Source organism: Elgaria multicarinata, chromosome 2 (genome assembly GCF_023053635.1).
Source record: "Elgaria multicarinata webbii isolate HBS135686 ecotype San Diego chromosome 2, rElgMul1.1.pri, whole genome shotgun sequence".
Classification (NCBI taxonomy): Eukaryota; Metazoa; Chordata; class Lepidosauria; order Squamata; family Anguidae; genus Elgaria; species Elgaria multicarinata.
Genome location: NC_086172.1, coordinates 174,847,544 through 174,861,372, shown reverse-complemented (window position 1 = coordinate 174,861,372; position 13,829 = coordinate 174,847,544). Strand labels below are relative to the sequence as shown.

Below are 13,829 nucleotides of genomic sequence, written 5' to 3'. Positions count from 1 at the left end.
TCCTCCCAGGACATTGTGCGCCGTGTGTGGACTGAGGGAGAGGTTTATTTATTTATTTATTTATTTATTCCACTTATATACCGCTCCCGTAGCCAGGGCTCTCTGGACGGTTTACAGAAATTCTAAAATTAAGATAAAAACGAGTATACAAAATTTAAAATTCTAAAACTCAGAACATACACACATAAAGCATTAAAAACCATTTAAAAAAAAACCTAAACATGTGAGTGATTAAGATGTGCCGCCATATACCTGGGCAAAGAGGAAAGTCTTAACCTGGCACCGGAAAGATAGCAGCGTTGGTACCAGGCGAGCCTCGTCAGGGAGATCATTCCATAGTCTGGGGGCCACCACCGAAAAGGCCCTGTCCCTCGTTGCCACACTCCTAGCCTCTCTCAGAGTAGGCACCCGGAGGAGGACCTTAGATGTTGAACGTAGTGACCGGGTATATTCACGTTGGGAGAGGCGTTCCGTCAGGTATTGTGGTCCCAAGCTGTGTTCTCCCAAGCAGAATACCATGAGATCCTCCTCCCCCTCCCTCCCGGAACGGCAGGAGGTCTAGACATGCCCTATATCACCCAGTGCACTTCCCATCTGACTTTCTCTAGTCATTGGGCCATTTCTCCCTGAAAGCATGAGAACAGAAATCAGCCCTTGCCTTGTTTCCGCCACACTTACCCTCACTGCATCCATCGCTGGCTGGATCCTTCTGAATGACCCACTCTCCAACTTTCCGTGTCTGCCAGGAGACTTGACACCTCCCTTTCACTGTGTAACTATTTGATAGGGGGCAGCTGATCTACCCCCATGGGCTCTGTGAGGTCATGGGCTCACTGCCCCTTTTGTGGAGCTGCTTACTACTCCCCCTGGGCCTCTGTGAGGTCACCCACCTGGGGCTGCTTACAACCTCTAGGTCTGAGAAATTAATAGGAGGATCGCCCCAAGACCTTTTCAGAAATGCTTGGAGTATTTGTTTTCTTGAAGAGCACGATAGGTAACCCCCCTCCTTGTTTTCATCTCTTGCAAGGAATGGGGTTGTGGTGAAGTGGGAGTTTCAGCAGGTGTCATTTGTAGGCATGCAGCACCCGGTGAAATCCCCTCTTCGTCACAACAGTTAAAGCTGCAGGAGCCCTGCCCTCTTTTGTATCTGGTCAAGAGAGCAGGGATCCTGCTGCTTTAGCTGTTGTGATGAAGAAGAGGGAATTTCGCCAGGTGCGGCATGCATACAAACAACACCTGCTGAAATTCCCCTTTTGTATACAACTGTTAAAGATACAGGAGCCCTGTCCTCCTTTCCATAGGGTCACCCTACCCATTTCGGATTCCAATCTGACCTCCCAGAATTCCCCCAATGATCACACCCCCTTCCCCTAGCCCCACCCCCTTTACACAACCACCAATCATTGATGGTTTCCAGCTTTAATGCAGTCCCCCCCCCCCCACATTCTAAATGGTTGAAATATCTCTCTTAGGCTTTAGTTGCTGGCAGTAAGGGCTTCATGCTAAACCTTGCTGGTATTTTGGCCACACCCCTTTGCCTTTAGCCACACCCCCAATTGCCTTTGGAATCCGAAATGGAATTTGGCCCTTGGCCTAAAAGGGGATCTGACACCCCTGCTGTACAGCCTGATTGGCTAGTCAGGTGGGCAAGTTGTGTCTCTCCAGGTGTTTCAGCCTACAACTCCCATCAGCCCTACTCAGCAGAACCAATGGTGGAGGGAGATGGGAGTTGTAGGCCAAAACTCCTGGAGGGCCACAAGCTGCCCAGTAGGTAATTCATTCTTGCCCCATTTTGGGGAAGGCAGGGATACTCAGTCATTCATGAACAAGTAGTGCTGCTTTCCCCAACATGGTGTCCTCCAGACGTTTTGGGTGACAACTCCCAGCATTCTTGACTATTGGCCATACTGGCTGGGGCTGATGGAAGTTGAAGTCCAAAACATCTGGAGGGCACCAGGCTGGGAAAAGCTGCCGTAGATTTGGATCCCTGCCCTGCCAAGCTCCACCCCCGATTCCGCAAGGCGCCACCTACCCTGAATTTATAGGCTCCACTCCCATCTCAGGCTCTACGCCGCAGCCAGGAGACTCAACAAGGCGACCCCAGACACAAGGGCTTCACCACCCATCTGAGCTTTATTTGTTTTGCTCTTCGGGAACCGGTCTTTCAAGTCGTACACTCCAACTCACAGCGTGCATCTTTTGCATAATTATTGCCTTTGGGTTTCACCTCCTTAGCCTTTCTTTCCCTCCTCCACTTCAACAGAACCTCGGAATACTGATTTATGACAGCATCACTCGCTACCCAGGCTAGTGGACGGACGGTTGAGGGACGGTGCAAGAGAAATCCACAAAGCCAAGGGAAAGCATCTTCACAACTCACCCAGATACTGTTGGCAGAAAACCGGTGACTTCTCTCTCTTACATGGAATAACACTCCGCTGACTCAGCTCAGACACATGAGACCAGGTGTAAGCAACCGTCAGTGGTGAAGTGGGGTGGAGATGTATATCTGGAGGGGAACACAGAACTATAGGAAGAGTGTTGGCCCACCTGTCCACCCTCAGCAGGAGAAGGCTCTGAAAGTGAGACAAGAAACAGCAGCAGCAGCAGAGGGCAAAGCCCCACCAAGCAAAGGCCGCCACATCTGGGCGATTCCTCCCACGTCAGAGAGACGTAGGTAAATAAGTGGGCGGAGCAACTTCCAGAGAAATATTTCACATGGGGAAGATTACAGAAGCTGAATGCCTTCCCAGTTAGGCATCCCCGTGTGAGGCCTGCACACCTAAAGCAAGACCAGGCACCACTCAAAAGTTTCCAGGCGATGTGCTAACCACAGGGAGAAAAGTTCCTGAAGCTAAAAGACACCAAAAACGAAAGAGCCGTTAAGCTTTGTCTGTTTAAACAGACCTTTGTACTCCCGTGTCTTTGGACTTTGTTTTTAACCTGCATGCGTCTGACAAACAGATACTTGCCTATGAATGCCTGTTCCACTATACACACTTGGGACAATCTTATTTATTTATTTATTTATTTATTGCATTTATATCCCACCTTTTTTCCTCCAAGAAACCCAAGGCAGCATACATAATCCTCCTCCTCTCCATGTTATCCTCATAACAACAACCCTGTGAGGTAGGCTGGGCTGAGAGTCTGTGACTGGCCCAAAATCACCTGGTGGGTTTCCATGGCCGAGTGGGGCCTAGAACCCGGATTTCCCGACTCCCAGTCCGACACTTTAACCACTACACCACACTGGCCCTCTTTAGGCTGCAATCTTTCACTCACATATCTGGGAGCGCACCTAACTCAACTCAGTGGGGTTTTCTTCTGAGTAGACATTCATTTTGTTTCGTTTATTACATTTCTATATTACTCAATAGCGAAAGCTCTCTGGGCAGTTTACAAAGGTAAAAAACTTTAAAAATACAACACAGTAACATAACATAAAAACTATTTACATGCTACACACACACCTATTATAGATAGAGAGATACAGTAGATCAACAACAAAGTAATTTCAAAATATATAGAGAGCTAAATGCTTTGGCTTCCGCCTTTATTGCAGCTACAGATGAAAGTGGAAGCCGAAATCATAGAATCATAGAATAGCAGAGTTGGAAGGGGCCTACAAGGCCATCGAGTCCAACCCCCTGCTCAATGCAGGAATCCACCCTAAAGCATCCCTGACAGATGGTTGTCCAGCTGCCTCTTGAAGGCCTCTAGTGTGGGAGAGCCCACAACCTCCCTAGGTAACCGATTCCACCGTCGCACTGCGCTAACAGTCAGGAAGGTTTTCCTGATGTCCAGCTGGAATCTGGCTTCCTTTAACTTGAGCCCGTTATTCCATGTCCTGCACTCTGGGAGGATCGAGAAGAGATCCTGGCCCTCCTCTGTGTGACAACCTTTTAAGTGTTTGAAGAGTGCTCTCATGTCTCCTCTCAATCTTCTCTTCTCCAGGCTAAACATGCCCAGTTCTTTCAGTCTCTCTTCATAGGGCTTTGTTTACTTCTAAATACTTTTGGGAATTACTCTGTTGTTAGTCTTTCTATCTTTCTTATATATTTACCTTAAGACTGACTGCATCAAAAGTGCAACCAGAGCCGCTTTGTTGCTGTGCAGCTTACACCAACCTCTCTCTCTCCGCCTCTCTCTTTACAATTTTAACAATCAACAGTAAAAAAAAAATCCCATGAGCTATTAAAAACCCTGTCAATTGCTGCCAAATGACAGAGAGTAGAGAAAGGTCTTAATCTGGTGCAGAAAAGATAATGTTCCAGAATCAGGGGGTCACCACTGAGAAGGCTTTGTCTCCGTTGTTGCCGTCTTTCTGAACCTCCCTTGGAGGAGGCACTTGGAGAAGGGCCTCAGATGACAATTGTCTATGAACCTACAGGTAGGTTCATAGACAAGTATAGGATTGCACTGGTAAGATTTCTTATCTTCTTGATGTAAGAGATTAACCCAACTATCCTTCTGGAATGAGTTTTCCACCTCTTGTGCTGTACAGGTCTTAACCTTGGGCGTTACTAGACGGGGCTCTAGCGCGCGTTACCTTCCGCAGTCACGTCGAGACTTCCAGATGACATTCATGAGGATCCGCCGTTATCCTGCGGTGAAGCCTCTTTCTCCCAACTTTAAAAAAGTGAGTTCTAGTGCGCCTTTTCCTGCCGTCCCGCGGTAATTCGGAGTACGTGTGGGAGGATGTGAGGTCACTGCGGTCCACACTGGGCAGGAAAAGGCGTGCTAAGGGGGAGTGGTCAGCGGCTTCGGTCAAGCCGCCTCCGCCATTTGCGCGCAGTCCGCCAGCTGGGGCAGTGCGGCGGAGCGGCTTTTTTTTTTTATTCCCCCAGTGACAGTTTGCGCAGGAACGGAGGAACGGAAAAGTGGCTGGTGACTCCTTGCGGTGGGCAGCTACCGTGGCCGCATAATGGCGGTGCTGTACGCTGCCTGTTAGTGTGGGTACCAGGCTGGCAGAGGGCAGAGCTTTTGTGGGCTGCTGCCATGGCTACAGCCAGATGTGGGTTGGCTTCTTGGGATGGGGCACAGGGCACAGAGGCGGTCATCGCCGCCAACACCTCAGAGGCATGATGGGAGATGTAGGCACAGAGTGCCCATGCAGACGATTGACCTCGGGTCATATTACACCCGCCACGACCCCCATCAGGAAGTGAGCGCATCAATGCCCTCAACAGCACCAGCAGCACTTCAGCTGGCACTGCCACTGCCGCCGCCGCCGGCATCGCTGACAGCTGCGCAAGTTTGCGGTTTTTCGGACTTGCGCAAACCGTGCAGCAAGCAAAAAAAAAAGCCGTGGCAATCAGGCCGGTGTGGCTGTGCAACCGTGCTCGCGGCGGCAGCAGCACAACCGGCGCAAACTTCCGCCACAAATCGAAGGCAGGTGTGGATCATGAGGCGTCACGGCTGAACGGGAAAATCCGCTTTCACCGCTCCTCAACGACGGAACACCTGGTAGGTCTAGCAAAGCCCCTTGTTCACCATTACAACAACTTAGAAAAAGCTCATCAGTATTCATCTTTTCTACTTATTCAATACCAATAAGTGAATCTATTGCTGAACAAGGACCGTCATGCTATTTCCCCGTATCGGAGGGTACACTTCAAGCTACACAACCTCATTTGCAGAGCTCAGATTCCATTTGAACAATACAACTCTTTTTAAACGAGCTTTCGGCATCCCTGTGGACTCTTAAACATTGTTCACTGTTGTAAACCGCCCAGAGAGCTTCGGCTATGGGGCGGTATATAAATGTAATAAATAAATAAAAATATAAATTAAGTGACAGTCAGAAGGCTCTGGTAGAACAAACAACCCTGACTGAAGAGGATGAGACACAAGTCATCGAAGAGATGTTATTTTTATTTACTTAAAAACTCGATTAAAACATAGGCCTAATCTACACCAAGCATTGCACTATGAAAGCGGTATGAAAGTGTCATGGGCTCCAACAGTTGTCAGTGCACCAATACCTCTATAAAGCAGTAGTGTGGCTCCTGCCTTTTATATACCACTTTCATACCGCTTCCATAGTGTAATATCCTGCTTGGTGATTACGCCATAGATGGAAAGTTTCAGTATCTGAAGTCAACAGCAGGCTGCAGCATTGAGCTAGAACAGAAAGAGTGGAGATACTAGAAATGAGTTCTGTGAGTAAATGTAATATATTAAATTGTGTATACTTTTTAATGTTCACTGTTTTTAACTTTTGCAAACCGCCCAGAGAGCTTCGGCTGCGGGGCGGTATATAAATTTAATAAATAAATAAATAAATATGTCTTTTTCTGCAGTGAGCAGCTGTTGCTCTTGATTTCTCCAACAATTTGTGGGGAACAAACTCTCCTAGTATAATGTCCATATGTACTAGGGGTGCATTGTTAACTGCTGAACAATTAAAATCTTGCATCTGATTAATTAGGCATTCCTAGCCCCCGTGCTAGCTGTAGAGCGTCTCTGTAAGAAAGATCAGCTGCCCTTTCTCCCTTTCATCCACAAAGGATGCCACGCTACCCACAACCACGCCTTGTTGAATTTGGACACCCACATGGCTCTCTTCCGGGGTTACCCGCCTTGGCTGACGCAACTTGATGCAAGCAAAGCCTAGCTGGAGGTGACAACATGCCACTCACCTTTTTACAAAGAAGCTGCTTAGGTGGTGGAAGATGTAGGCATGTTCTAGCTTGCTTGCCACAGTCCCATCTCTACTTTGGGGGTGAAGGGTAGAGCGTGGGATGGAGAGCCAAGCAAGGGCCAGTTGCCTGGGCATTCATCTCTGAATGGTGGGTGGACTTGGAGAGCCAAATAGAGCCATGCTCCTTGCAGGCCAACCCGTCTTTTCTTTATAGGCGTGTGCAATATATTTCATTAGGGTGTGCACCTAAGGTAGGGATGAACATTAAAGATGAACATTTAAGAACATAAGAACAGCCTTGCTGGATCAGACCAAAGGTCCATCTAGTCCAGCACTCTATTCACACAGTGGCCAACCAGCCATCGGCCAGGGATGAACAAGCAGGACATGGTGCAACAACACCCTCCTGCCCATGTTCCCCAGCAACTGGTGCACACAGGCTTACTGCCTCGAATACTGGAGATGGCATACAACGATCAGGGCTAGTAGCCATGGATAGCCTTCACCTCCAGGAATTTATCCAACCCCCTTTGAAAGCCATCCAGATTGGTGGCCATCACGACATCTTGTGGTAGTGAGTTCCATCATTTAAGTATGTGCTGTGTGAAGAAGTCCTTCCTTTTATTTGTCCCACCAATCAGTTTCATGGGTTCTAGTATTTTGGGAGAGGGAGAAAAATGTCTCCCTATCCACATTTTCCATACCATACTCAGTCATAAAAGACATTATTTTTATTCAATTATTAAGACACTGATGGCCTACGCTGTGTCTGGCTTGCCTGACTGTGGGAGGGCCGTTTATTTATTTATTACATTTATATACCGCCCCATAGCCGAAGCTCCCTGGTCAATTTACAAAAGTGAACATGCATAAAACCTACAATATCATTTAAAACAACTATTCTGAGGTCAGTTAAAAAAAACTCAGCATATGAGTTGCAGTTGGGGTGGGTGGGATGAAGAGACATTCCTCAAGCCCCAGCCTTAGTGGGACGTTGTAGTGACACTGGCTGGAGGAGGGGCTTACGAGGCGATATTCGGAGGCCCTCCTCCTTGCCTCTTTGAAGCGCGGCTCTCAGCAGAGCAATTCCTTTTCAATCCTTCTGCTAGGAGCAACAGTGATCTCTCTGAGGCAGCGTTTTCCTACTCAATCACCCCCCTCAATTCATCCTTATTGCGTGAGATGTTAGGGTGTGCCTGGGCCCCCCTGGCACACCCCTTGCGCACGCCTGTGCTCTTCTTCAGGCGAGAGAGATCTGAAACACATTCCCAGTTGCAGCCTTCAAACCTTCGTGATGAGGAGGAAACATCATAGGAAGAACGCATAACTACTCAGTACAGTATTATATGGACACAATATTATTTATTTATTATTTTATTTTATTTAAAGCATTTTTATAGCGCCGCCTCATCATTTCTGGCATCGAGGCGCTTTACAATAACATATAAAACAATTCCATTAAAACCCTCAACCCACATTAAGACAATTCCATTAAAACCCTCACCCTCAAACCATTAAAAGCCCTCAACCCCAATTTAAACCACCCCCTCCCCAAACTCTTGTGAAAATAAAAACGCCTTCCAAAGGCGTTTGAAGCAATTGAGAGTGGGAGCCTGTCTACTCTCCAGTGGCACATTATTCCATAACCGGGGACCAGCCACTGAAAAAGCCCTGGCCCCGGCACATTCCAATTTGTAGCGGGGGACCATCAGGGCACCCTGCTCCTGAGAGCGAGTCTGCCAATGGTGAGACACAGGAGAGAGGCGAGTGCTCAGGTATCCAGGACCCAAGCAACGCAGGGCTTTATACATGGTCAACAAAACCTTGTCGCGCACCCTAGCAGCCACCGGCAGCCAATGGAGCTCTTGAAGCACCAAAGTGATAGAAGACCACTTCGGGAGCCCCTTGACCAACCTGGCTGCTGCATTTTGGACAGCCTGTAGATGTTGGATTTGCTTCAAGGGAAGCCCTGTATACAACAGGTTGCAATAGTCCAGTCTGGAAAGAACCAAGGGAGCTTCGTTGGGTTGCTCACGCAAGCTCTAAACAGCTTGGGACCTCGCTACTTGAGGGGGCGCCTCTCTCTCTCTCTCTATATATATATATATCTCCCTGCCCGAGACTTGAGATCTATTGGAGGAGCCCTCCTCTGTGTCCCACCAATGCAAGACATACACTATGGTGGGACATGGGAGAGGGCTTTCTCTATCACGGCACCCAGCTGTGGAATTCCCTTCCCTTGGAGGCCCGGCTGGCACTGGCCTCATTTCGGTGTAAGTTAAGACATAGCATTTTAACAAAGCCTTTGATGGCTAAGTTCACCAAGCTTGCACATAGTTTTAATTGTTTTAATTAAGCTCTGCTCTGGAAGATCGAATGCTCCGTGGATGTTCGCGGTTACCAGATAATTCGGGGTGGAGTGCATACCCCTATTATTTATACACACATACATACCGTTTATAGCTCTTTCCACTTGAGGACCAAATTCCATTTCGGAAAAGTTCTCAGGGACTGCATCCCAGCAGTGGGCATGGCTTGAAGGCAAAATGGGTGGAGCCAGAGGCAAGAGGGGGTGGGACCAAAATACAAGGATCTGTTATCTTAAATCTCAGACTGCCAGTAACCAGGGGGCTGGCTATACACAGGGAAAGCCCCACGGTGACTGTGGATCTGCGCCCCATCGGCTAGACAATGCAGGCACAGCTTCGCAGCCACTAAGGAGTTTCCCCACGATGCTGCGTTAAGAAAAAGTCCAGAATTTACCCTGACTTTTTTAAAAGGGAGCAATGTCAACCCGGGGCTTCCGCCATGTAACGTCGCTACGGGGCCAATCCGGAGCCTGGTGGAAGGTGCCCAGTGAATGGTTGCCTTCCACCAGGAAGAAGGCAGGGCGGTTCCACCCCCTTGATGGCCGCCCAGAAACCCTGCACTCCCACCTTGGCATTGGGAGAGGAAAAGCGCAGGGTTGAACCCATGTAGACGGCCCCTAAGCCTTAGAGATATCTCAACCTCTTTGAATGCGGGCAAAAACACAAAAGCTGTGAAACCACTAGATGACCAGAAAATTGGTGTGGCTGGGGGGAAGGGGCTAGGGCCATCCAAAGGACCGCAGAGGGTCAGGTACCTCAGGTAGGCTTGATTTGGCCTGTCCCAAGCCTGAGGTTCCACACCTCTGAATGATAGGCTGCCCTATACCCAAAGTTCTCTGTGTTGCTTATATACACAAGAGCTCCGATACGTGGATCCATTGCACCCGCAGAACGCTCCCTCCAGTACAAGCTCCAGTGTCATGCCGTGCATTTCATGTACTCTAAAGCTCCATAGAGTATTAGAGCAAAAATTTCCCATTGATTTATTTTTATAGGAAATAGTTCTAGTTTTTGTTGGCTGAGAAGTCACCTAATATGCCTACATAAACAAATTAGAACTGCTTTTTTACTGGATCGAAAATGCGTTCCCCACTCGCATCCAGCAACTGATTAACTTCAATAGAGTGTTTTGGTGGGTGGGTGGGTGTGATGGAAATGACATTAATGACATTTTCATATCCCAGTCTAATGTTGCCAAGTCTTTATTTAGCCTCTTGGGCTTTTTTAGATTAACTACATCACTTAAAAACAAATGGGCTGCCTGTGATTCTGCATCTATTAAATTGTTTTTAGCAGCATGGCCCTATGCATATTTACTTAGAAGTCACACCGAATAAATGATTTAGGGTGACCATATCAAAAAGAGGACAGGGCTCCTGAATCTTTAACAACTGTATAGAAAAGGGAATTTCAGCAGGTGTCATTTGTATGCATGGTGAAATTCCCTCTTCGTCACAACAGTTAAAGCTGCAGGAGCCTTGCCCTCTTTTGTATCTGGTTACTCTAGTATAGCTAGTCACTCTAGTATAGCTAGAGTGATCAGATACAAAAGAGGGCAGGGCTCACACAGCTTTAACTGTTATTATGAAGAGGGAGTTTCACCAGATGCTGCAAATGACACCTGCTGAAATTCCCTTTTCTATGCAACTGTTACAGATACAAGAGCCCTGTCCTCCTTTTTATATGGTCGCCTTAATAAATGGGATTTACTCCCAGGTTGGTGTGTATAGATTTGCAGCCTAAAGGTGCAGTCATAGGCATATTTAGACAGAAAAAACTCCTACAACTCCTGAGAGTTGTAGGATTTATATTTTATTTTTTTGTCCAAACATTCCTATGACTGCATCTTTGGTGTATTTCTGGTATCTATCTTCTGTGTATATAAAACACTAAATGTATGTGTCTCTGCATAGATATGCACATATCTCTTTAGTAAGGCTATATTTAGATCCTAATCTTTATATGGTGTGTTTCATTTCCCCTTCTTTATGACAGAGGCCCAAAATTTAAAAATACAGGATTTCCCATATTTTGCCCAAATTGAGTGCCAGGAGAACTTGGCTCTCCCTGCCTCATTTTTCAATTACTCTAATTACTTTCTGACCCTTAAGAAGCTAAGTTCACTAACTGCGAAACATTTTTCTCTAAGAGTGTCTCTACATTAAGGGAAATTGCATTGTTTACCCGAGGCTGTTGTGCTTTGTGGTTCTTTGGCACAATTGATATGGGCTGCATTACATGGGACAAGAGGCGTGAAAAGGCGGAAGATACTGCTCAAGGGAACGCCTCCCTCCCTGGCATGCGGGGGGGGGAGGGGGGAAAGCCTTGTTTCCATCTGTTGTAAATCTGCAACCCTCGCCACATTTACTTGGGAGTAAGCCCCATTGAACACAGTTGGACTTCTGAGTAGACACATGGGGCACTACTAGCCTAAACCAACAAAAAGAAGAAAAGAACAATTAAAAAGAATCACATCAGATTAAAACCTAGCACAGCTATAATGTAGGATGACCATATGGAAAGGAGAACAGGGCTCCTGTATCTTTAACAGTTGTATTGGAAAGGGGATTTCAGCAGGGGTCATTTGTAGGCATGCCGCACCTGGTGAAATTCCCTCTTCATTACAACAGATAAAGCTGCAGACGCCCTACCCTCTTTTGTATCTGGTTCCTCTTGTATAGCTCCTGCAGCTTTCACTATTGTGATGAAGAGGGAATGCCACCAGGTTCTCCATATATACAAATGACACCTGCTGAAATTTCCTTTTCTATGCAACTGTTAAAGATACAGGAGCCCTGTCCTCCTTTTCATAGGGTCACCCTATTCCAGTCATACCTGCGTGTGTGTGTGTGTGTGTGTGTGTGTGTGTGTGTGTGTGTATAATATGATTTTTATTGAATTTTTCATTTATAACAAAAAAGATGTAACATCCAATCACATCAAACATAACACAATAATCAAACATGGGATATCCTTAATGCACGCAATCAACATAGAATCAAATGAATCAGGTGACACAGTGGACTGATTCTATATATTCAGAGCTAGAGGGAAATACATCAGATCTTTCCAGCATGTTCCGTGAATATGTTTCGAGAAAATGTGTATATGTGACAACCCTGTCTCAGCAGTGCCCCCTACAAGGTCTGGCAAGTTGGCACCACGTTAGGATGTGTCAATAGGCTGCTGCAGTCTACTTTTGTCCCTGATATAGGGTGGCCCAGTGTCCACTTTTACAGAGGTCAGTCCTCTTAGGAAGGGCTGTCCAGTCCAAGTTCAGTTTAAAGAATTTAAAAACACACACAGAAGGAAGACTTTGGCCATGAAGTTGCCCGTCAACAGCACCCAGACAGCAGACAGAGCAAGGCAAACACAGCCCACCTAGAATAAAATATCAAGATAAGATGTTATGGCTGTATTCATGGGCAGTAATTACTAAGGTATCTGAATGAAAGTGTGAAGACTGCTTTCCAAGTCCAATGAATGGGCAAAGCCTGGCCAATCTTTTGCGGAGAAGGGTTGTGTAAATTTCATAGGGTGGTCTCCAAAAGTTTTGGACTTCCACCTTCCATCAGTCTCAACCAGCATGGCCAATAGGCAGGGATGCTGGGAGTTGTCATCCAAAACAAGTTGTCTCTCCCACACTAGAGGCCTTCAAGAGGCAGCTGGACAACCATCTGTCAGGGATGCTTTAGGGTGGATTCCTGCCTTGAGCAGGGGGTTGGACTAGATGGCCTTGTAGGTACCTTCCAACTCTGCTATTCTATGATTCTATGATTCCCCCTTACCAAGTTGCCCAGGCACTGAGGTCATCTGAGGGCATGTCCCTGGTGGATCCACAGGACCCTATGGCCTGATTGGAGTCCATCAGGAGAAGAGCCTTCAGTGTGGTGGCCCCCTTCCTATGGAATTCCCTGCCTTTGGAGATCAGGCAGGCACTAACGTTGTATTGCTTCCTTGAGTACCTTCCTTGAGTGACTGGCTATGGTCTTATCAGAACTCTGGCCTAATCTACACTGAGCAGGATATTACACTATAGAAGTGGTATGAAAGCGGTATATAAAAGGCAGGAGCCACACCAAGCAGGATATAGCAGTATGAAAGCAGTATGTGGCATGTGTCAATGGGCCCCAACAGTTGTCAGTGGCACTTCGATACCACTATAAAGCAGCAGTGTGGCTCCTGCCTTTTATATACCACTTCCATACCACTTTCATAGTGCAATATCCTGCTTGGTGTAGATTAGGCCTTTGTTTCTTTTAAAAATAGTTATTCTAACTTATTATTATTATTATTATTATTATTATTATTATTATTATTATTATTATAATCCTTTTGCCATTCACCACTCTGTAATCATAGATGTGGAGAGGTATACAAATATTGTAAAAAATAAATAAATAGATAAAGAAAGAAAGAAAACATAGGTCTGCTCATGGTAGCCTACTAGGCATATCCGGTTAAAAAGACTAACACATAAGAATAATTTGAAGCAGTTAAGTGTTAGCAATTATAATTATAATTATAATGTAAGGTTGCAATTCTCAAATGATCCATTTGGGGAAATGCAAATGGGGCTGGTGGACCGTGGAGGAGATTTCTTTTAATTTCCCTTCTAGCTTGCAATTTCCCTTCTTGCAATCCTGGGGCAGTTGAATGAAAATGATCCCTGCGTTTTGCTAGCTTAGAGCGTATTGCTAGAAGCACAGGAGTGGGCGAAGCAGACATCCAGAAATAGGCTTCCCGTTCAATGGGGGAAAGCCATCTGCAGGTACAACAAACAGATCAATCATTCAACGTATGCTTGTCCCACG

General features: G+C 46.6%; 1 protein-coding gene across 1 annotated transcript in view; it reads left to right on the top strand.

Moving 5' to 3' along the window:
- JKAMP (JNK1/MAPK8 associated membrane protein) overlaps positions 1 to 13,829 on the top strand; it is a 405,493-nt gene that overhangs the window by 78,022 nt on the left and 313,642 nt on the right. The gene's annotated exons all lie outside the window — the stretch shown is intronic.